A 25,688-nucleotide genomic window follows, 5' to 3' on the forward strand; every position below is an offset into this window, starting at 1 on the left:
AGCACAGTCCCGACTCCCCAACTAGTTCGTCCGCCGTATTGCCGTTCGTAACAAAGCACAAAAGAGTATAGTGTTGCTTGGTGATCAGGATGTTGTACGGGTAGAGAATAAGAGGCAGTCTGAAAGAGATCAAGCTTAAGTTGAATCGCCGCCGTAAACATAACCCAGTCAAGCTGGTGACGGCGCATGAGGAGGCATATAGGATATAATTTGCGTTTAGCAGCAGCGGTCGACTGCTGCTGTATTTCGCTCAGATTATAGCTTCCGGCTTCATTCTTAAAGTTATTAGAAATTAAGAGCCTTCAACGCATTTTTTTTTTAAATACTTGGTTATTATTATTGATTAGCATTTTGTACATGAATTGTTAATGCGCAAAAAAATCAATAGAAGTGTGTCAGATTAAAGAAAATGGAATAACGCAATGGCCGCGATAAAGACCTAGATAAATTTTTCAGCATCCACATCCGGTATTGCCATTAAGCATTACTTCGGACAGGTCGGAACCCAGTACGGAACAAATTCCACCCGCTTTCGAACTTACTTAGATCATTATCTGTCCCTAGACTTACTAGCCAAACACGCTACTACTGCATCGTCACAAAGTCGTAGACAAAGTAAATGTTCTGATTTAAATTTCCAAAATCATAAGTGATTTATGATAAGATTGTACTTGCAAGTTTATTGGTGAAGTTGGTTTGTTGACGTTAACCAAATGAAAAGTATCGATTTATGTGTAAATAAGCAAGAGGTCTGTACGCAATGAAGCATTGTCGTCTGCAAGGACAACAACAAAGCAGAACGCCTACAAAATACCGTACGCGGGGCCTCGACTGACTGTAACCTTCCTCATGAAACTTGTCCGTGCACCAAAAATGACTGGGCTAGGTGCACCGTAGTTACGTCTGCAGTAGGAAAGGTATTGCTGTGTTATGCGGAACTGTAATAAAACCTCAACTGAAAGATCACTAGCCTGGTGTATAGCTGTATCTCCTCTCTCCCTTAAAATTAATTATTTTACATATAACCGCTCATCTCACCTTCGCTATCTCTCCTAGGGTCTACATATTCTACTTGGTAACAAGAAAACATTCATTGGCTCTCATAAATGTGAATCCATTTTAAGTTTTCACGAGTAACTTTGAAATAGAAACTTAACTAATAAATTACTTAAATATTGCATTAGGTTACTGTGAGTAATTCTTTCGTATAAGCCTAGGTCATAGTGAAGCCGGTACTAAGTAATACTGTTTTAACCATACTTCTCTAACTCAATAGTTACAGAATACTTAAGAAGGAGTACAATAACGTTATTTTGCTATTGTTGTTTCTTCGACGATTGTGTTCCGTTTGTTCTTGGCTGCGCCTTATCTAGTACGATGCGTTACCTACTGTAGTGATACAGTCGTAGCCATTTAGGGCGTCAGAACCGCCAGTAACCTAGTACGTCCCTTATAGCCAATTCGAACTGTTTCATGTTCTATCCATCGCTGCGTGTTCTGTCAGCCTGCCCTTTCTCCGTGCTCTGGCAACGGGAGTGAAGGTTTCGGTCTGGACCAGAGCAGCATCATCCGTCAAGGGTTCCTCTACGCTCGGCTAGACGAACTGCGGAAAAGGCCTAGGATCAGAGAAGTTCGGATGCGCTTGGCCTCAGCTACTCATACGCGACTGGCTGTACACGAGATCTTTGGCTCCAGATCGCGAACTACGGAGTTTGGCTGCAGAGACATTAGTCTGTTACTTGCGCATCGTATGTCACCCACGGTTTGCAGTCCCTAACTGCTACTACTATCATTAAAAAGTAAGAAACGCTGCTCAAACGCCTCGACGTCTGTTTTGGCCCGCTCCAATAACACATCGGCTTGGCGTGGGACCGTCGTCGACTTAGGTGCATAGTTGAAAGATTCCTCAGGAGCGGGATATAGTCGACTTACGGGGTCCAGTCACCGCGGCAAGAAAAAGATAGAATAAGAAAAAGAGGGAAGAACAAGAGCTAGTACGGAGACCCCTGAACAGGGAGAATCCTTCTAGTCCGTCGCCATCCGAGGAAACCGTGACTGTGCTTGCGTGGAAATTGAGTGCGTTCAGCGTCCACAGTTGCTACTATTAGATGTTCTGGATTTCCAGGACACTGGACAGGTTAAGGGAAAGGCCGGACTGGGCTGCGTACCATCGATTCAAGTCCACAGGGGCCAAACTTTGTTGGTGGTATGCCGAATGCCTTCTTCAGAATAATGCAAATAGGCTTGGCTACTCTTTTTTTTTGGTTTGGTCCTTCTTATTGCTACAGTGCCAAACGATAGCAACATAAGCAGAGATAACCGCTCCACCAGTTGATGGAGCAGCAGAGGACCAGCGACGCAAGGCACTCGAAGTTCTTCTTCTGTTGCTAAGGGGCGGCTCTGCTGGATTTGTCATGCTCAGCGCGAATCGGCCCATGCATCAGTGGTGATAACCATGGTTCTTTTCATTCGTGTCCCCCGAATCGTCTCTCGCTGCAGTCAGTGTCTCCTAGTTGCGATTAAGGGTGCAGCTACTCGATATTCCACAGTTGCCTAGCCATCTGACTTCTCGGTTGCCTTCCTGATCGAGAGCTTTCGCTGTTCGACGTGACTACTGACGTGCGGCCGGACCTACGCTAGCGTGGCCATTTGCTACGCAAGAGACTATGGACGACCTCTTGTGAGCGCCTCGCATTCTATCGTTATGTTTAACCATGTATAAACCTCTTGTGTGCAATAAAAGTGTTGTAAGAAAGTTGACTGTATAAATGTTTCTGGCAATGGACAAGATGCTGCACAAGCAAAGCTGTCGAACCTCGAACTAATGCATAAATACGGTAAAAACAATTACGCTACATGTTTCGAGCATCACGTCCGCTAAGCATTCCTTTAGATGACTGCATTTTAAGACAGAGTAAAGTATGTGTACGTCGGGACTCCTAAGCTAAACGACCGTACGTGTTAATGAGTCCAGTATGAAAGCACGTTACCGTTGCCCTGCCCTGAGAAATTTGGAAAGGTGGCTTTCAATGAAGCTGCTTTGTGTTTTTCATAGAAGTGTTATCCTATTTCAGTACCGGTATCTTAGCAATCTGCTACGACATAAAGTAAAGCAGTCATTTATCATACGATTGCGACCAAACGAGATAGAGACATCTCTTCCTTGTCTAGACCTGCGTAAATTGTACAGGCGACAAACATGTATATAATGGCAATGATCTGTGTGGGCTTCAAGGCTCGTCAATGCTCTTGATTGGTCCACTGAGAAGAAAATGAGTTTGAAAAAAGTATAGGTCCAGCGTTGAATGGGAAGGTCATTGCATGTATTATAGAAAAGCTCGTTGACCGCATAAACAAATAGCGTGCCCCTTTTTCGTTGAATTGAAGAATTGGGTTCAAGTTTACCCATAAAAAACATAGGCAACGTTATTCATGTTTTTCGTCTTTTCCGGCTTTTTTTTATCGGGTTGATAGTGGTCCATGAAACGTTCTTAGAAGCCAGGAGACTTCAGTTCTACACAGGCCGTACGCACTCTTGGAGGGAGCTTAGAGAATGTTACGGTTTTTAAACTCTGTCTAGTGACATAATGCAATCCATAAGATGAAACGATCTCATTTCATCATAAAATACTAAGTATGAACCGTATGTCACCATAAGACATCACTTTTCTACCTTGAAGAAGTCTTTCTGCAACGTAATTTTCAACGAAGTGTTGGAAGCAGTGGCTGACACATAAATGCCACTGTCAATTCAGCAGCGTTTGTCATATTTCATAAAAAAAAAAAATATGTCTTCACTTTACCAATTTGAAAAATTGTCAAATACTTGGGTTTGTTTCCTTCCAATAATTTAGCTTCGACCCTGTTGAACTCGGCTAAAGGTCACAATATTTCACTCAAGGGAAATCCGCATTTGTTACATTTTACAAAAGTTAGCAGTCCATAAAGATTATAATGCCTAGACGGTACTACTTATTTAATGGATTTAATTGAGTTTTTTTTTTTGAATAGACAGCCAACCATTTTCGGTCCTATGGCCCAGGACTCATTTTGCTATGTGTATTAGTCCCTCAATAACTAGCTACAAGGTGACTACCTTTACGTGCGTTCCTATAGGTTGATCTAGCCTATTTATATTATTACAAACATAAAGCTCTAATAAGCTGCTGTTATACTGATTTCACAACTCTTGACCGCCCTCTAATGTTACAACTCAAAAAGTGTTACAAAGACGAACCATTGACGTAGTAATTACGTCACCAGATTCATATAAGCAGTCAATCTATTCAGTGTAGCTGGGTAGTCACGTTATTATTAGTGATGAAACCGCTTTTATGTAGCTATTCCACTTCACAGACATTCGCTGCGTCGTACTTACACAGACCACAATGAAGACTTAGTTTTTATACAGGAGTAAGTTTCTCTATCATTAACATCGCCTTTGGCGGAAACACCGATAATTTCATGGGATGAAAGATAACGAACGGCTAATTAATAGTGCCCTGTATACGCTCATACTAAATTATCTTCCCGATAACCCCAAATCTGTTGCCCGACCTATGTCGGTGTCCGAAGCTTCACGGAACAAAGGTTTTAAAGATTCGAGGCTGGCTGAATTAGTGCCGGATAGATCTGTGTTCAGACCAGCGGGCGTTGACGCGGGCGTTGCTAATAACCGATTAGAAGCCTAAAAGGCAGCGGCGAAAGTTATGGCATAAACACTAACAGTACAGTGTACGAGCGTCAATATGTGTATGAGGATGCGTATGAGGTATCCGTGCAGGTGTGCCGTTTCTTCAACCGCGTTTCCAGCACGTGCTGCGGACTTAATAGAAGATTTAGGCTTTAAACTAGGATACAGCCCAGAATGACCAAGTTTGGCTAGCTATAATTTAATTGTTAAACTAGCTGAATCTGTAAGTGTATGACTTTGTTTTATGTTAACGATATTTCTCGAGGGCTCTAGTCGAAGGGTGGACCCTGCAAAAACCGCGAACCCCTAACGAGCCTAAGTTTAGAACAGGATATATGGTCACTTTGACAGCCCATACTTAACCAGGGAGCTAAGGGTTGATCATAGGTTGAAAGTGAGAAAGCTGACCGCAAGCCACAGCAGGGCCAGCGGCAGAGGCGGACACATTGAAAGTATAGCAAGTGTTGTAACATGTAACGCAGACGGCAAATGCTGTTTAAAATTCTGAGGTAATCTACTACTACTGGGTTATAGGTTAACCTGATGCCAGCGCTGGACGTTGGCGTAAGTGTAGCATCTTGCCATATTACCTGCCATTCAACTTCTTCCTGTTGAAGCCAACCGTATGGCTGAAATCGAGGACACAGGTCGATTACTAAAAAACGGCGCTACTGACGTCCCTTAGTCGCGTTCTATTTTACATGTTCGACGATATCTTCTATGTGGGACAAGCGAAATGAGCAGCTAGCTATTATCCAGAAATTAATAACATTAAAAGAAGCTGTCATTAGAATTTAATTACTAAAATATACATCGTCAATGCATTATCAATTAAACAACCTGTTTTGCGTGAGGATATAGGTTGAAGGGCTTGCCATCCTGCAACTGGAATGGCGTGCTAATGGTGGCCCTTCGTGAAAACTTCCAGGAGTCGTACTGATACAATCAACGGTAATTTTGTTGACCGGAAAGCCAGTCATCATTTGGCTCATTATGTCTTCCAGCTTTCCAGCTCATACAAGTCTGACACACGGTAGAGCTAAGATACGTTAGATTAATACGGGCTTCATCACCATTGTGCTATAAGAAGTAGTACACCTATTTTTTCTATTAGTCTTTAAAAATCCGCATTAGAGGCAGAAACGAATCAGCCCTAATAATAACAACTGCATAGACATCGTTTTCTTTACATCGACATTTGACAAAGATCAACCAGATAAACATATCGTGAGAACACCTCTATACGTTCTATACTCCCCATATAAACGTTACACCACTGCCTTCAAATCAGAATTGGTAATAACTCCCAATTCCTCTCCGTCCAACTGTTTGTGAACTGTTTGTCAACATTTCCTTCTAAGGTGCGCTTAGCTTTCCCCTGTATAATATCTATCGCGTATATATCACATTTTCTGTCCTCCGCTATATTCGACACCCACCTAGATATAGGGTGTAAAGCCTCTGTCTGGTCCCTTTACTGTGCTTCATATTTGTCGCGATGTAACACATAAATGTGGCCTTTATCCTGTTCAGCTCTCTAATCAAAGTGTATTGTCCGTTACAAAAATGGTTCCGAAGCACCTGCGAAAAGTTTTCGTGGGAGCGGAACCAAAAGAACCCTGAGGGAGTGAAGTTTAAAGATTTGATGGCTACTGGTCCCTACTTCTATCAAGCTAAGCGAGCTGAGTCCGGCTGCCGCTTCGGAACATTAAATGGACCCAAACGGGAGCCACTGGGACTTTTGACAGACCGGTGACATCACCGCCTTTTGACAACGAATTCCACTATAACTTTTCTGCTGCTGCCGCCGTCCCCATCATCGCTACTATACATCGACAATGGGATCTGGGTGGAGTTAAAGGTAAGGGGAGGAAAAACCTCCAAACCCTCCAACTGAAGCTACTCTCTTATCGGGTGTACGGTTCATAAAGATTCGATGGTTATAATGAAACTGCTAAATAAGCCGGTCAAACTAGAAGTGCAACACTCACCAAAATCAAGTTGTCTAGAAATAAATATTATAGAGATAAAAATGATTTAAAAAAAAAAGTGATAAACACAGTTGTTGTTAACTACATCAAAACATTAAACAAAACGAGAGTATGAGATACACATTCAAAGTATCACACTGAACCCTGATAAACTTAAGCTTGGAAACTGTACATAGATCTAATTGCAGAGCTCAAAGCAACAGCCAGACTTAACATCATGAGTTACTCAGTAAATTAGTTTTGTTTATTATCAATAAGTGAGTAATACACTATATTATAAGGAGCTAAAATGATATAATACGTATTGCGCTTTTAGACAGGTGTAAAAATAACCGCATAAATACATAAACGCATGTTATACCACTCGTCTGTCGAACATTCGAATGTCGTCGTCGTCGTCGGAAACCTCGGCTTACTGCAATCGGTTAAAACGTCTAGGCTATCTGTGTAAAATATAATACCAAAAAAAACTCGTATAATTACTACGTGAGGGCTAAAAGTACTTCTTTAACTTTGTTTTACTCTATATTTGGTTGTATATTAGTACGTTCTTTTGCGGTCAAGTGCTGCGGCTAGACATTGGATGTACCTCTATCCCCTAGCAGCCTTTCCTATTTGGAGCGACTTTGTGCCGTGCTAACCCGTGTTGATTGAGCGAAAGGTCAACCCCTGCCAATATTTCTTCCTAATTACAGAAAGATCTGCGGTGGACCAGCAGTCGGGGAGACGAAGCTATTCATTCGGAACCAACAACAGGCTTGCCAGCCTGCTTCATTGTTTCGCTGTCCTTTATGTCAACGCGCTGTTTTTCTTCTCATTCCTTTGCTACGCCAATGAAAACTACTTCGTTTTCTCGGAAATGTGACAGTCAAATTATAGCTTTTTGCTCTATCTGCTACTACTTTTTCTACCCTCACATCCAAAGAACGAGTCCTCCGAAAGAAGTACATCTGCTGCCATGAGATGCCACCTCTGACACCTTAATGTGCTGCTCAGCTCTTTGGTAGACCTAACAGTTGTTGCTACCATTGGTATTCTAGAAGTGTAGTTTATTAGCAGTACGTTTTGGACCAGTGAAAAGCTTCATGATGTATGTGATGCGCACGCATCCTTCAAAAATAGCCTATCGAATAAACCAAAATATGTCGCCAACTTCACAGTTCTTCGACTGCAAACGACATTGAACAACAAGTAGATGGTAAAAGCAGAGTTCTACATCTTCCTGCAGGATCCGTATAGTTCTTTTACCTTTGTTGTATTATACTGTATATTTTCCTTTACCTTGAGGAGAGATAATGTTTGTCCCGCTTATTTACAAACAACTGCGGATAGGTCTCCTAGTTTACATATAGTTGTAGCAATTGTGCGATTCGTGACGTCTTAGGCGCAGGCCGGCTCTTTCAGTAAACGCCTTCGATAGCTGAAATGTCGGAAAAAGGCGGGAAGACGTTTCCTGACCTGAAAGCGCTACAAGAGTATGAATAAAATACAACGATGTTAAGCTGCCGTTGCGAGTGCCATTGATGTTAGCAGCCGAGCTGCGAAGATCGTTCCGTTTGGTCGCCCCTGGTCCGTATTTTACAACCACCAGCCATAATCCTTTTCGGTTAGTTTGCTTGTATATGTGTATATGTTATATATGTATGTTGCGACTGAAGCCACCTCAGCCTCTATCAATTTCTGCCCGTTTCGCTGACCCTTCCCTTCGCACGAAAAGCGCGTCAGAAATCAAAATAGGAACGGCACATCGAAACAGAACCTCGAAAATGGAATACGTTAGACACAAAAAGATCGTATTGAGCCCTTTACTCTGAGAGGTCTCTTAAAACAGTGCTAATTAGCGGTACTGAGAGATGCCGAAGGAAGAGGGGGTACGCCATAAAAAGAAAGGCTTTTAATATCGTGTTTAGTTCTGATCGCCATTTGGATTTTGTGGGACTAGGAGAGCAAGATAACTTTGTGTCCTAAAAAACCATAGATAAAATAAATTATTCTTTATTTATCTTCTAACTTTAGACTTCATTTTATGTTTTGAATGTTTGTGAGTCTTTTTTGATGCGGTTGCAATGACGAAATAGCTTTTTTTTTAAATGAATAAAAGGGAAATTTGCCTAAGCTTTTACCATTAGTTACGAAAACTGTTGGCTCTTAATTCTTAGTGAAAAATTATCTATTTTGAAATACATTTACAGAAGTCAATGTTTTATTCCATGGCGCGTGAATTAATTTCCCAATCGAAGCGAAACATTCAGATGAGGATCGACTTGGCTATTGATGGCCGCGTAAGGTGACGTTCCTCACATCGACTGTTCAGGTCCGTACCTTATTCTGGCGTTGATTTATGCGATTAGGTTTGGACGGGTACCGGCCGCTTCATTGTTGTTGCTTTCACCGTTTATTCATGCCGTGCTGTTGTTTTCATCATCCATAGCCATGTCTTCACACTAGCTCTAGAGTGTCCAACGCCCCATCACTCTTGTAGGCACCCGGTTCCACATGCTGGCCCTAGTCGCATTAATCGCACCATCTACCTCTATAGAATCAACGTAGGACAGTAACACAATTAACATAGGCTGGACAGACATGGCCGTTTTATCTGTGTAAGTTAACGATCGCGTGGGACGCACTCGTATCTTCGGTTAGTGGACAGGGTACATAGATTCATTTGACAATGGACAGACTGTCCCGCTATTCTTTACTTATTAAAAAAAATATATTCGTATATAAATCCAATTATTTCTGCAAGCAAGCGTTTTTGTTTAGTCGTACAGAGTCATACAAAACGTCTGAGGCACACGATTTCGATAGTGGCGTGAAAAGTTTGATCACATTGGTTGAATACGCTTATAGTTGATGACCTGTCTAATATTCGAATAGGCGGATTGCGAAATCTGTCTGCCACCAAGCGTAGCACTCCGTTTCGCACTGTTGAATCATTACCGGGAATTGTGCTGTGTTTTTGTCGGGCAGAAGTATATACAAGTAGTGCAAAACAATTTTTTAAGCATAAGATAGTGTCACGGTACATCATATTGTTTACCATACGTTGCAATTGTTTTTCCCAATCCTGCGGGCCACTTCAGAGACTTTTTCTTTTCTCTGTTACCATTTCTAGCTACGGCTTCTCTCTTTGACATTGGGTTTCTTTCAGCTTCATTCTGGGCTTGTGGGAATTTTCGCTTGAGCATGCAAATGAGAAGACATCCGTCATGGACTTTGTTAGCTGGATTGCTATAGACTGCCTCCGTAGAGGCTGACACTGTGACAAGCTGTAAGACTAATACGCTAACGACGTGTGCCCCTTTAGTCTCTCCTTCATTTTCGTTCTCCGGCTCTTTATCTTGACCCTGATGTTGCTTGCATCGATTCTAAACTCAACGCGTCTACCGCGATTTCAACGAACAGCCGCTTCCATCCTAGCGCATTGCCGATCATTGCTTTTGGCGTGTTATGTTTGCCCCTACCCCAGCCGCAGAAGGAAAACAAGGCCTTTAGCCTTTAGACAAAAACGATTCAAAGACTCTTCGACTATTGCATGCCATGGCAAAACAGTTTGGATTAAGCTAAAAATGGCTTATTCAACTGATCAGAAATGCTTTCATAGAAAGGGTAGTGATAGAGAGAATTGAAGTAGTATATTCTAGCAAATACTGCCCAATAGCACTACCCAAGAGAGCTAACTACAGGGCTAAACAGCCAACCACCGTCGGACCGCCTCTGAGCTTAAGGGCTGCGTGTAAACCATGACAACTCAAACTGAATTATAGACGAATTGTTCTAAATAGTTTGGGGGTATCTTAGAGAAAAGGAAGGTGCGGGATTGTTGTGTTCCATCCATTTGAGCTTCACTGTGCTTGTCTTCATCGTATGAGCAGGGTTCGATTGAACAGTAAAGTAGTAATCGTGTGCTTCCACTAATCAGTGGCAGTCAACAACGGGTGCCCATTGAAACCTAAGCCTTTTTCGTAGTTCTATCTTGCGTAGGTGGTTATGCACCTAATGGTACTATGCAATACTGGCACTGATGGCTGTCTTACCAGTGCTATCATCTGAGTGTGAGTATTCGTGCGGTAGTTCAGGCAGACATGATCTTGCATTAACCGTTTAGAACAATCAGTGCCGCCGTAGCCTGACCCTGGATAAAGAAAGTAACGTTAAGCTTGCTATAGAATTGCGGCACTATTTCGATACGGCTAGCGTAGCAGGCTATAAGTGCTTGCAGGGCAGGCAAAATTGCGGACAAAAGTAACTGAGCAAAGAAAAACATGGCAAAAGGAAGTGATCCGCTATGTTTTGACCTAATCACTTTTCCATTTTTTTTCCTCCATTATGCATATCTATCACGTGATAAAGCTCGGTGACATGTGATGTTTTTTGGACATTAATAATACTTTGTTTTGCTTTCTCGTACATTCATTAGAAAGACATAGAAGTATCAAGAATTAATACAGATGCCGTTAATTCTCTTCTCTACTGGTGTGTATCCCATAATAAGTGAAATTCTTAATAGCACAACGGCCGTAGCTTACCCTCCGCAATTTCTAACGCTGCCGAGAACAACTTCCCCTACCAGTGACAAATCGGGTTCCAGTCATAATTAGGGTTCGTAGCTCAGCCAGAGGCGGCTGTGCAAAATATGTACTGCGACTACCAGTAGGAATGCGTGTTCAAAGGACACAATAGCTATTATGTTGACTGGGATATGGACGTCCGTAACAATTATGTGAACGCCCGGGTTCCTGCTTAGTCGACCGAGTGGATAAATTGCGATGATGACACAGTTCACCATAACTAGCTACCGTAACACCGAACGCTGTCTCCCAACAAAATTATCAAACGACAAATTCGCGGTAGGTCCAGCCTACGGATTTCTGGAACGGGTTAGAACTCTCGTAACACTTTTCGAACATCGGGAAAGTGATAGAGCAGGTCGGTTAGCATGGGGGTCAATATGACATGGGGGAACAACTTGAAGTACTTCTCAATCCACGGTCGCCGGCACGGAGTGCGCCAGCCAATGTCGCTGTAACGTTCATGTTATCCTTAAAGCTATGTCGGCAGAAGGAATCCGAATATGAGTTGTCACCGGACGGTTGCAATGACCGTAGATAAATACCGTAGATAAGATACGACTAGGATAGGGGAAACATTGGAGGCATATTCTGCTTGCCGATCAATTTGGACCTTATTCGTCCAAGATTCGTTCTTATTGCCTGCAATTCTTGCCCTTGCCTGTGGAGCGTTTTCAATGAACACGACTACTCATCTGCGTTACATAGTAAAATTTTAAATGGGTTGGTGTAAAATGACTGGTCGACTTATGCACTAAAGATCCCCTAGACACTTCAACGACAAGACGAAAGAAGAACCTGTACTGGAAAGCTAGACATCGAACGCATACCTATTATGGAGATGACTTTAACCAGGCCTGACCCAGTTGTGTCTAATCGACTGGAACCTCCACCCACTTACTTTATAGATAAAATTCTGGGTATACTCATGCTTGATGTTCATTTATTTGAAAGAATAGCACCGAGCTTTCAGGCAGAGCAAAGCTGTCTTGGGTCTGACCGCTGCTTCTGTCCATGTATTTGAGTGCAGTTTTTACGTGTTTTTATTCTATTTTCTTTGCTCGTTTTCTTTCTTTCTTTCTTTCTTTGTTTTTTTCCTGCAACGCTCATTGAAGTTCCAGCCAACATAGTCGCTACTAATGCCACCGGTGGGTTGCTCCAATGAACCTCTAATATGACTGTATATAAGTCCGGTCTTTAACGGATTAGATTTCGCATTTTGTAACATAAGATCAAGCTAATAGCGAAACATGTTTGCTTTGTTGATATCAACACTTAACTAAAATTAGACATTACTCATCCATATTATACTGTCTGTCCCTGAAGTAGTTACCTTGGATGTCCGTATCTAACGAGCGTTATCGTCCAAGATACGTCATGTCATAATAACGCGTAGGTTATATGCTATGCTTCATCTAGGTTCCGAATCAACATTGACTTCTAACCACAAGAGTTAATCTTTAAGGCCGTACATAAACAGCTGAAGCGGTCGCTGTTGATAAATCGGCAAAACACGGCCATTGTCCAACTGACCATTTCAAAGGCTTATTAGATTGTATAAGACGGTCTACGCTGACATACAAGCTACAGAGGAACGGTAATAGGACGGATATAGGAGACGCATTGTAATCATTTAGGATCAGATAGTACTTTTCTTTCAGTTTAGGGATATTATTCGTTGTAAGAAAACTCCCAAAGCCACTGGCAGTCAGTGATGTATTTAAAGTTTCCCCTACGACTGACGATGATGCGAAGTCTGAACACAAGGGGCGTCGGGTAGAAAATTCAGTTCAGTAGTTGCAAGCTTTAGTCCCATAGAGCAGACTCACTATTTACTATTGTATTCGATGGAAATGATCGCTTGTTCCATATTACTAATAACGTTGTAAAAATATACCTCGTATCTAGCAGAATGAAACACTGAATAACTGAACACTCCAAGCGAGCTCAGCAGAATGCCTAATACAGGATCGTTCATTAATTTAAACGATTCACTTATTAAACTGTTCGCATACTACATAAGCTACGGCTTAATTTCGTACGTGCATTAATCGGCCCTTTTCACTATCTACAATAAAAAAAGATAGAAGTCAAGTGACGTTTTTGCTCTCGTAGTGTTTACTTACAATCAAGGCCACTGTTGCGAGCTCCGTTGGCCTCGAAAATCTCCCCATTGTCGCTGTGGCTGTTTACTCAATTTAGTTAGACGACTTCAGGATGCTCGGGCTATCAGCCAGACTATTAAAGAGAACGCCATCAAACGCAGCGCGGACGAGCGACGAAGCATGTCTTCACTTTACCAGACATTTAGATAGCCTAACGGTGAGCTGACGGCGGTCTGTTGGATCATTCTTAGATTGTTTCGCAGCAGTAAGAGTAGTGAGTTTGTGCCACCGTCGCGTCCGCTTAGATCAGGCAGAATTGTTCCGACATCCAAACAGAATCCAGGTACGGGTCACTGTTGGCCCAGACCAACCAAAATGGGTAATGTTTCTTGTGCAAAGGCTATGCTTATTGGTGGTACTTTATTGCTTTGTGTCGAAAATCGACCAGGTGCAAGCGGACGAACTCAGAACAAGGAAACATAAAAGGAGTTTCGTCAGAGGAACTATTTTTTCGTTGATGGCAACCAACTGGTTCAGCAGTTGATTAATTCTATCGTTATTCTTGGGAGCGATCTGGGACTCTGGTCCTGTCAAGAAATGCCGATTCAGGTCGAACCAATTCGCCTTTATCCAACGCGTTCATGTCGTAGCGGCGCAGCTCGACCCCACTAAGCTGGCCAAGCTTCAATCTAAGAAGATCGGGACGCCTGAAGGCGGCGTGTTCCTGCGAGGTATAGTCGTTCAGTAGAGACTTGGTCTAAACCCAGATACATGAGCAACTGTTTTTAGAATTAGTTCTGATGTTCATCTTTTTTTTGCTTTCGTTTCCCTTTTTTGTATTAGAATTAATATTAATACATCCCAACTATCGGTCATGAGAAACGACGCATAATACAACATCAGCAGTAACAACAATGGAAGTACCATTCCACATCTGTTCGTTTAGCTTCCATCTATCAAGTTTCTATTGTATATCGTGCTTTTATGACAAGCATCTGCCACGAGGTTTCGTGAACGACGCATAATATCCTTATTCGCGACTGATTACGTTACGATATAGCTGTTGACGTTTCCTTTCTTATTGTATCAGGGTTGTTTTCTATAGCGAGCATATTTGATTTGTCCTGCTAGTATACAGTCGACAATTTGGCCTGAGAAGCACAGGCCTTCTCGAATAAGATTCGGCCGAATGGAAAACTGGGACCCGAGTGTTCGCTTGCCAACAGCTTGACACCGAGAACTTGCTTTTTCACAGGTTTACGCCTCTCGGCGATAAGGAGTAGTTGGATCTCCACATACTCGTTGTGGTTAACACCGCGTCACACGCGTTAATGCCTTCGTCGGCGTCAGCTTGTCATTTAGCCGGTTCCAAGATAAAAGAAAAAATTTTTCTCTCAATTCATCTCTACCCATGATTTTTAGCCGTCTCACCCCCCAGGACTGCCTATTCATTTCGTTCTCTATTTTTTTTCCGTTTCGCATTCTTGATCAGCGATCTTCAACAGAGTTATTAGGACGGGGGTAGTCTTCTCGGCGCGCCTGCTCTTTTCAAAGCACCGAGTTTAGTCTTATCGAAACGTCCACATACGCCAGCAGCACTTGCCCTTAATTTGCGCTATATTCCTATGAATGTGTATTGGTTGCATACGTAGATCCCAGCTGTTGTCCACTATCTATGACTTTGAAGCAGCTGTGACTGTGACTGAAAATTCCGCTAAAATATGCAGTTATGTACTGGTCATGATGGTGGCGATGGGTAAGTAACCATGCATGTGACCCGTGGGGCACACACGCGAAGTCGTTTGTGTGAAACAGCAGCGGGAAACGAAGTGACGGTATTGAAACCGCCTTCGATAAGAACACTGTTGGCACGACCTTACACTAGCGCAAGTGTCGAAAAGAAGGAATGGAAAATCTCTTACCCCTCTGACGCTCATTAAAACAGGCAGTAATCATGAATAGTGTGGTGAAGTTATTTTGTTGGGGGTAAGTGAGGTTGGGGGAAGAGCGGTGCTCTCATCGACGCGCTTGTGATGATCGCAGAAGACTGTCCTACCAGCTCCTAGTTTATTATCAGTAGAGTCGTATACCTCTACGAGAGAGAATTGGCAATGCATGAAATATCCAACCTCCTGTACCAAGGTCAGGAGGGCATTACAAGGCAGAGCTGATCCTAGAAGGGTAGCAGATACATGGCGTTAAACAGCAAATACGATGTAGTTGAACACGGCTGTAGTTTAAAGGCAGACTTGAAATTTTTGGTAGTTGGGAAAGACTTGTCTATCCAAGCTTACTCGGAAAGAGATGCATCTCGTTGAGGCAGTGGTACGAGTAAAAAGATTGTAATTCTTCCTCGCTGCCAGAAGGGCGGGAAAACAATTGAACATTAATAATCACACTTACTTCAGGTGGCTTAGGTCTGACTGTATGTCAACATAAATATATATAATAGTTTTCTATTCCGGTAAATATTCGAGGAGCGATCAGTAGGTACATTCTTGTTAACGGTGACGATTTAGATGTTACCGATTTGGCATCTTTCGCAGGCTTTAGTTCAAAATTTAGGCTGAAGTTCCAAATGTATCGAAACCACTTAAATTTTGTTGACACACTCGCAGACATTACTCAAAGTATGGACCTATGTACTAACGTCAGCTTACGCGTCGTTGATTTTTTTTACCATATTATGTAAATGTCCATTAAATTTGTGTTGATTCCTCTGCTATTACGTTATTCTTTATTATGGATTACTGTTTTCTATATATGATAATAACAGTTATTAATGATTTTTCAAAATCATCGTCTCTTCGACATCGTTCTAACCTAGCTTTACCTCGATCTTAGCGATCGATAGCGAACATTAGTATAAATCGTTTAAGAAACTAAAGAAATTGGCTTAGCCAAAAGGTATAGCGAACATTGACAAAGACTTCGTAGGTTACAATAGTTTGACATCACGGCGGTGTTGGCGAGTACTGATGACACAACCGTTCGTCTCGACAAGTCTACTGAACGTGCCCACAACTCAAACCCATTTCGTTTGACTCCACCCAAGCAACGTGTACAGAGGGTGGGTTACCTGAGCTGCTCGAATCCCAGTAAATTTCAGTGATGTCACTAGATATTATAGTATAGGCGAAACCAGTCTACAACACTGGCTAGTTGTCTCCCCACTTGCTTACGTTTGACTAGCCAAGGGGAAGGCAGTCATTTGACATAACGGTACAATGTATATTCATACGATACCAACCCTGAACTTAACTTACCCAGCAAAGTCCTATAGCTGTGCGTCTCTGAAGTTCAGTCATTTGCTTGACTGCTATTACTGCGATTGCTGACGAAATCGAAAATATTGACGGCTGCCCTATAACGAGCAATCTTGAATAGAACATACGTGTTCGTTGAGAGGTCCTTGAAGACCGCTAATGATTCTAGGTGCCTGCTAAAAAAAATCCCACTGCGCAGGATATATTCATTTTGTGCTTGGCATATATTACTTAATACTATCGATGTACACCGAGATCGAAGATGGGAACGCAAAGTACAACAAACTTACTGACAGCCGTCACAATCGCAAGCAATGAGGTTAGGGAGTTAAAAAAAATCTAGCGTATATGGGACCAGTGCCTACATATAAACGGCAAAATAAAAATATTCCGTTTAGCCAGTACGTACACTGTCGTAACTAGAATAATCAACGTTATATGCTTATAGAAATCCTAGGAGAAGCGAACGCACATACGTGCATGAAAAGCAGAAGACGATAATCGCCTTAGAGTTTACTAGACTTTATCATATTAGTAAACCAGCTTATGTTCGCAAAAGCTTCTTTCTAGTCGAACACGATTATGAGAGTAGCCGAAGCCTGTCATTTCGTTCGATCTTTCTCCTTTTTTCTGGTTCCGACGCACTGTAATGAACCCAGATCGCTGCTACAACTCTTTACTTTGTGTTATTTCATGTCTTCTTTTTCATACAAAAACCAACTGCTGGTGGTTTTTACTGCACACCGAACGCCTACCGTCCCGCTATCGATGGGGCAAAGGTAACGACAGCGACTCACCGACAGCGTCGTCATCTGTTGGTCCACAGACAATACGACGTTCATCTCAGTTTGCGACTCACTAATCATGGTTAAGGGATGTACTCTATTCCTCTTTCTTTCCCATTCGTCGTATCACTTAACATCTTTTCTGTCTTCTAATCCCCCAAGAATCATCCTGCTCAAGTCGAAGTTTTTCATGCCGTTCACCTGCGTCATCCGCCGTCTACTGCCCCCGCATCTGCACGCTAAATTACTGCACTTGTCGTGGAGCAACGATATGCAGTCAGTAGGGAAAAACATTCAAACAGCAGCGGTAGCCAACCTGCCGGTCTAGGCAATATCCGAAAGAGCTGTATTATGTCGGTACACGTCGACAAGACTCTGGCGGACATTGGTAGCGGTTGGTGCCGCGACGTTAGCGTGCAGTTCCCGCCGTACAAAGTTAGCCGGCCGCGACCATAAATCAGAAGATGTTTTTTTAGAAGCTAGCTTGTAGCCTAGAACGACTGTGCATCGGTTCGCGTACGTCCAGACAAGCTACCTCATTGAATATAGAAAGGAAGTGCTTGCTTGTTGCAGTGTGTCTAGCGCTGACACGATGAACTGCGTAAGGCCCGAGGCAAAAAAGAGGGACCGAAGGAGAAAGAAAAGGTAGATGAGGAGTTTAGTTGTGTTGTGGCTCCGAGCCAATCAGTCTGCTTATCTGCTTGCTGGTCTGCGATCTAAGCGAACACTCAAAGACAACCCTCTGCAAGTCATTTCTCATCCGTCTTTCTCTCTCAGTGTACATGCCATGATCTTTCGCGCCGAAGGCGAAACGCATCTTTTCCACCGTTCGGCGTTGCTTCATTGTACTATGATGTTAATTATGGCAAACAACGAAGAGGGCAAGGACAAAGCAGTTAAGAACCGAACGAGCATCTTAAATGATCCTCTTTAAAGATTACCACGCGCTAATTAAATTAAGAGCGGCGCTGTCGCGTAACTAGCCGCGACGCAGCGAGAACAGATGTAGATCCCGAATGCATTTAGTGCTCAATGGGGTAAAAGTGAAAAAATGTGCGCGAAATAAACACAGAACGTACATTTGTCCATTTTACTTATACAATTGGTTATTGCCGCGAGCACAGTTCGAACAGCAGCAGGTTCTTTGTTCAACCACCCCACTGGTTAGCGCAATGCAGTAATTCAAACTTATTTAGACTACTTACAAGTGGAAGTTACTTGCGCTACAAATGAACAATGTTGTCCAATGGATTGGTGTGAAACAGCTGTCATAAAAGGCCAGCCACAATGCCTGAAGTGATTGGACAAAAAGTTGCCTTTTACTCGATTAGTCTTCACGTAGGTGACGTCGATAGGCAGAATTAACGGTGGAACGAAGAGCGGTGGAGGAGTGTACAGAAGGACAAATCATTGGATGTTCGACGAATTATTATTGCTTCGGTACACACGTGTACGACATTAACTAGCTACCTGTTATTGTTTGATGCGTACAATTACTGAGACCACGTAAACATAGGTCACAGGACATGATTTTACGAGAAATCATCTGTTGTTCTTTAAAATCCGTCGCATTTGTCACCTGAAATCAGATGATCAATTATACAATAACAACTTTGCGGAAACTGTATACCTAAACGTCAGAATATATATAATATGCATATTTGCACTTGAACATGTCAGATGGCGCATGCAAAGGACCGTCGTGCCTTCCTTATGTATGCATTATGCGCATATGTGTCACTTGAGAAAAATACATGAAATAGTTCGCATCATACAGGGTTGATCATCTCTAGAATGAACATTCCTAGAATGAATCGAAACCTTTTTCCATATCGCTGAAAATTATACGAGACCCTCGTTGTACATCTTCGTCATCGTCACCATATGCCTGAGCCTGGATGTGCTTTGGTTCAAAAAGGTCTTTTTTCGACAATCGGAGCCTGGTGCGTGACGGAGCAGACTATGAGCTACGAAACCGGATGAAGCTTCATTGAATTGATTTTTGGAGATGCTTAACCAAACAGTCAAGTAACTAATAGACACTAAACCACGCTGAGTTATCCATAACGCGGACACATGACTCGGCGGCCGTCGCTAGCTCATTCCTGCGCCAAGACGCTCCAATCGAACCGATGAGCGAAAATTGCGGTGCGCAGGGGCGCCAGTATGAAGCTTGTCCGTACAGTCAATGCCAAAAGTGTCCTACAGATGGACATATCGTATGGTATCGTAGTAGCAGCTAGTGGCTGCCACCAACTGTTGAATCTGTGATATGCATAGAAATCTATGGGAAAATATGTATATAAAAGAAAAAAAAGAAGACAATATAAATGTTTACCATCGTCAACGTAGAATGATCCGTCCTGCTATGAACGCTAGATCCGCCTTGCTAGATGCCCTACTACCATGCAATGCAAGAATGAATCCGCGATGTCACGAAAAGCCTACCCGTCCTGAACAAATCAGAGAGGATTGAAATTTCCTCGTCGACCCTGTTTTTACCATGTTGTCTTTCACTTCAACGCTTGCGATATACCGTGGCAACGGGTGCGCTACAACTGCGCAGCTGGACGTCTACCAACGATTACCGTCTGTATAATACAGCGTAATACGAGCAGCCTGGTTGGAAGCTGAAAGAGCTTTGTGCAGCCCCCTACGCCCTGCGTCACTTCTCCTATTGATTAACGCTGCATCATAACTAAATCAGGCTGGAATCTCCGTCAGTGTCGTATTTATTCGCGCAACTTCGCAGAAACCGCAGCTTTCCTTTTCAAGCGCAATGATTGAAGAGTAAACCGCTATTGTTCGGTGTCACAGATGAAAGCGCCATGAGTGGCGCCAGCTCGGAGCTAGTCACTTTCTTCGTTGGTCAGTGAGGTCGGTTAATAGAACGGCGTGTGCTTCACTTATCCAAACCTGCTTGCCATGGAGACAAACGCAGGAAGAGAGAGTTGCAGTACCGTTGGTGTAGCTTTCCATGACCCGCGCCAGCTGACGTGGACGCCGGTGCCTTCGAATCCCTTTGCAGAAGAGCGCCACCGGCAACCTCGATAATGCATGATCGGTTAGCGCAAATGCATGAATGCCAATTCTTAACGAATGGCCTGGCCGTTCTCGTTATCGCTCGTTCCGTTCAGGTTGTCAAATGGTGATCATTCTCTCGAAGGACAAAATTATCCTTCCTATTTGCTTTCTCAGCTAAGCTATTAGTCCCGCATTAAATGCTTAGACTCAAATATGTAAAAGCCAAATTACTATGGGCCGTTATAGTGTATTATAATATTCGGTTAAATTAAATTATTTTAAAAAACACCATCAAACCACGCTATTAAGTTTCGTTTATTAGGTATTTGTAGATCTTCGTAGATCTAAGAGCTTCTTTACCCCCCAACATTGCCTATACCGGGAAAAATGTCCCTTATGTCAGAAATAAGTCTAAGAAAAAGCAATTCTATCAAACTTCCTTCAGTAGTAGTAGAGGAGATATCCAGCCTTCATTCAGACAGTAGTCCTTAGCCTAACAAATAATCCAAGAGAAATAGGCTCTATCATATTTTTGATTCCAGTCCCTGAAAAACCCTTCATGTAGGATAGATGGGATCGCGTGCGTGCTACGCCACAACTCTAATGCCAGACTAGCTTAGGTCGAGAGCAGAACTTTTTTCCCTGCCCTGTCCCGTTTTAATGTAAGACGATCCTTTTTGCTTCGTCTAGCGAAAAGGAATATCGGTGGAGTTTGCGAATACCTCTGGTAGCCAGTAACAGTTGTAAAAAGTGAGTTTGTAGCAGGCTCATTTTCAGTCAAAAACTGCCTACTGCTACTTCAGTAGCCCTCTATGTTTCGAATTTTACGTCCGGTGTCGCCGTTAGGTACTGCATCAGATGGCTGTCTCCCCGCAGAAAGCCAAGTCTGTCTATGCCCGTCTTCGAACCTAAATCACAACGTGTCCCGGAGCTTGGCAGGCAAATAGTAGGTAACCTATTTTCCTTTATCCTTTGCTATCATCCTTCGACAACTCGTACCACTGTTGGTCTCTCGCCGGCGTTCAGGGGACTTGATGCCCTTTTGCTCTATCTACAGCCATTCTTATTAGAAGATGTTTCTGCGGTGACGCGCACTCATTCTTCTATCTCCATTGCGATTTTGTTCATTACAAGTACACCTAGTGTTGAGGCAAGTACTATGAGCCTTCGTTTCTGGGTCTCGTGCACTATGCCGCTTCCATAATCTACCAAAATGTTCGTCCAGCGTTAGCCGATCTCGTCGAACCCGATTTTTAAACACAAAGTATTTAATCCTTTTTAACCTAAGCATAGCCTTATTCTTATCCACATTAAGGCCCGCTCGGGATTTCGGAATTTCTTCGGAGATGCTTTTATTGCCACTATGAACCTCAGAGCTCTCTAAGTACTCCTTTTCGAGGCGCTGCTTTGCCTCTTCGAACACTTCTATTTTCATTTACCGCGTGGCGTCGCTAAATTCATCTCGTCTGCTCACTCATCATCGAATTCAAGTGTCCGGGAATGTTCAATGCGGGGGTAGTTTATCTTTCATCCATTAAGCGCGCTTAACCAAACGCTTTTTCCGGTCATTACATCGCCGCCGCTACCAGCGCTACTCAATCCCCGCTCGTTTGTTTTCATCTCGCCGCTAAACCCGACTTTTTTCGGCTTTGTTTCTTCGGGGAATAAAAAGACTTTAGAGCTGTCGACGAGCAGCGATTGGAATCAGAAACGACTGAGAAACAGCCTTTATTTTGGACATTTAGAGGGATGAAAATCAGCCTACAAACGAAATAGGGAACGAAAATCATTGTCTATTGCCCTATCAATTGGTTGACAAAACAGCAGGAAGGGTCGTTCTATAATATAGATAGATATTGGCAAAATAAAGGAAAAGAATAAAAAACAAATAGCCTTCGTAGGAGTAGGTCGACTCACGTTGGCTTGGCAGGCGGGGACAATCGAGAAACGAAATGCGGAGTGGAAAGCAGATTACTACTCCAAAACGTTCTTCCGTAGAGCCCGTCTGCTCACACGCTGAACATGTTTAGCAAAAGGAATCTTTATAGAATTATTATGGGAATGATATTAATTAGGCGAGCTACAGAAATTAAACGAGGAGGCTTACAAATATGGAACTCGCGGCCGAACAGGGTAACATCAGAGCACATAGAAAAATTATCTGTGCTATTAACGGGGCGTATGGGTTTGTGTCAAATTACGTTTTCGATGCGCCGCAGGAGAAAGTAACCGTAATACGTTATGCATCTACATGGCAGCAAAGTTCTTGCTGAATGCGTTTCACATTTGCTCCTCATATGAACATGTATGCCTAAAAGGAGAGAAGCCCCACAGTAAATTGTTTTTAAGGACTTGCCGTGGGCTCGCGTTTTGCCCCATAGCTGCTTCACTCTTGCCCAGCTCCTTGCTGCCTCCAAAAGCTTTTTCATTCGACGTTTGGGACTGGCTAGAAAGCTCAAGCTACTGTGACGCTTAGCAATGCAGGAATCGCAAGATCCGGCAGCATCTCTTCGGGCTAGTTCCTTTCACGCTCGTACAACGTCATCCGCTTTCTTCTTCCAGCGACCATTCCTTTTAACAATAAGTAGTGCTTTTATTCCTCTTTCTAATTGCAATTCACTCCTTTCCGTGATGCGGCCGGATAACGCCCAAGAAGACTGTACACGCCACTCGGAATCGTGTGTTTGTACGTGTTCCAATTCCCGTCCGGCTTGCCAGACCGACACGTTTCCTCCGACCGAAATGTTTGTGCCCGTCCGGATCGTCTTGTGTTTTGCACCTTCATCCTTCCCGCAAGTTGTTGTGTCCACTATCAATTTTTTTTTATGGCCTAAAGGAAAATCAAGTTTTCGTGCACAAACATATTCACATACTTCCAATGAGCCAAAAGGCTGCTGGGTGATTTCAACGTCGTTGTTACCTACTGAATTGGCTAGTACGGCCACTTTATGCATCGTACAATATTATAGCAGCATACATATCACGATGGAAGAGATGAGCAAGGCAATATGCCATAGTCAGAAAATAGATGAACTGATTATTCTAACACTGAGTGATATTATTTTGTTGCAGATCTGGTTCTGCTGCGGGCCATGCGGGTGCCGCCGACAGCGAGATGCCCAGGCCCTCATCGGTAAGTTTTTCGGCAGGATTCTCTTAGTGTGCCGGTTAGATAGTCATACGTAATTTAGCAATTAGTTTCGCTTCATTTGTACGACAATGTTATAGGGAATCGATATTACAAATGGAGTAACTTTATAGACATTAAAAATAAGATTTGCTCAGCGTAGCTCGCCTTGATAGCGTCGATTCTATGCAGATGGTGCATATCAATTTAATGTTAGTCTGTCTGGACATAATTCGAAAGCGTCACGACACAGAGGGCTTGAACAAGTCCCTCAGCTCGCTTGTCAAGCTCATGTGTCCGGTGCCAGTTTTGTTGGAAAGCAGAGCATTAATTAAGGGATCTAATTGGAAAACGTCCTTATGATTCTAAAGCACACTTACTTTTATACGTCTGAAAAAACTGCCAGTGTTATCTACAAGGGATCGACAAATGCTTAATTAAGAAATAGTATGTATACGGATAAAAAAGTCCCTAACATACTGATAGATGTATCTTCTAAATAACTTATTATATATGCTTGTCTCCAATAACCAGTCAGCTTTTGAGCGCTGACTACTTTCTTCCCACCTTTACAGTAGTGAACTTAGCTTTTAACCCCGTTTACTTACATCAGCAGTACTCAAGCCGCGTTTCCGAAAAACCGCTTAGAATAAAATAGTTGAATTTTTTTTAGTTCGATTCTTGGTTTCCGCCCATTTGAATAAGAAGGACAAGGCCACAGAGTGGGTAAGTTAAACGAGTTGATGGGCTTGAGCATTCTGCGTGTACACCCGCGAATCGCTCATGAGAAACAGATACAGGAATTATTTCCTACTGAGAAAGTCTAACATCAAAGTTATACTACTGTAACTGCAGTTGATAACTCTACAGTTATAGAAGTGTAACTTAAATGTGGTTAGCAGTAGTCTGCGGCTGAATAGACGAAAAGCGTGTACTTATTACTCACAATTACAGCATAGTTCCGATGTAAACTTTCTCCTCATTCAAGTTATTCCTAAATATTATTTGTGTTAGTTATTAGACAACATAGCCTATGTTCGTGTACTTTTCAAAGTGGACAAACAGTTCCCAATAGAATGCTATGACAATGTAAATTTGATGGAGAAAGACCTTATTACTTTTCAAAATAAAACTGTCGGAATCTGTAAAAAGAAAAATCGGAAGTGCCACACCGTTGATACTCGTCGGTATAAGAAACAGGACTAAGGACGACGTAATTCCCTGCCAAACGTATGGGTAAATAAGTTGCTTTTCTCTCTATAGAACGGTCTATTTAAATATTCTGAACCTAATTTTGGAGGATATTTTGAATAGGCAAAACCTTTTGGCTAGGAGTCGTGTACTCCATCGCGGGATTTCGCTTGGAACAGTCATTCATCATTTTATGCTCCATAATTGCATTTTCTGCTCGGAAAATATCTGGCGAAATTTATCTTACTTTACCGTCATCTCAGAGCTTCAATAAACAAATAACTTTTCTAATTAGAGCGATACTAATCTTAAAAGCTTCTTTAATATCATTTATCTTTACATATTAGCCACTTTCGTCTTAGGGATGGGTGAAAGCGGTAACTTTCTATACTTATGCATTGTTAACGCTTACTACTTCGGCCACCATATAGTAATATGCTTAGCATGGTTATATTGAAAAATATTTAATTACGCCAAGATTCAATATTACCTATATTGTTTGTTGCGAAGTCGTTTGTTTAGTGGTAACGACCCGCTTTGACACATGATTTTCCGGACAACCACATTCCGACCCTTCAGGCAGAGCTTGTCGTGTCGTTATGCAAGTCACGGCCTCGAACACGCTAAGTAAGGTTCTAAGTGCCACAAAAACGCTGTTACCATGACGACCGTTTCTGGGTTTTCCTCTGACTACGACATAATAGTGGCACTCTTTGGCCTGCAATCCACTTCATGTAGGCCTGAATAAGATCTTAAAGTCGTCGATCGCAACTGGCCATTTGACTGCTTTCGCTATAGTCGGACCTAGTAACCGGCCTGATGCAGACGAAGTCTTGCGGATCGAGGTCCTTCAAAAACTTGCTCACCTTTCGAATTCATTATTGAATGCAATGTTAAGGCTCCTTTTGGAAGTTCCCAAGGCACTCGAAGAAGCT

The 25,688-nt window shown here is 42.6% G+C and overlaps 1 protein-coding gene across 1 annotated transcript in view; it reads left to right on the top strand.

Moving 5' to 3' along the window:
- The window catches only part of LOC111261651 (uncharacterized), a 94,745-nt gene that overhangs the window by 54,906 nt on the left and 14,151 nt on the right, over nt 1-25,688 (top strand). The window contains exon 3 of the mRNA XM_086968792.1: nt 23,508-23,568. The gene's annotated coding sequence lies outside the window, so the exon portion shown is untranslated. The remainder of the gene's footprint in view (nt 1-23,507; nt 23,569-25,688) is intronic.

This window comes from Varroa jacobsoni, unplaced genomic scaffold (assembly GCF_002532875.2).
Source record: "Varroa jacobsoni isolate VJ856 unplaced genomic scaffold, vjacob_1.0 scaffold_578, whole genome shotgun sequence".
NCBI classification, from domain to species: domain Eukaryota; kingdom Metazoa; phylum Arthropoda; class Arachnida; order Mesostigmata; family Varroidae; genus Varroa; species Varroa jacobsoni.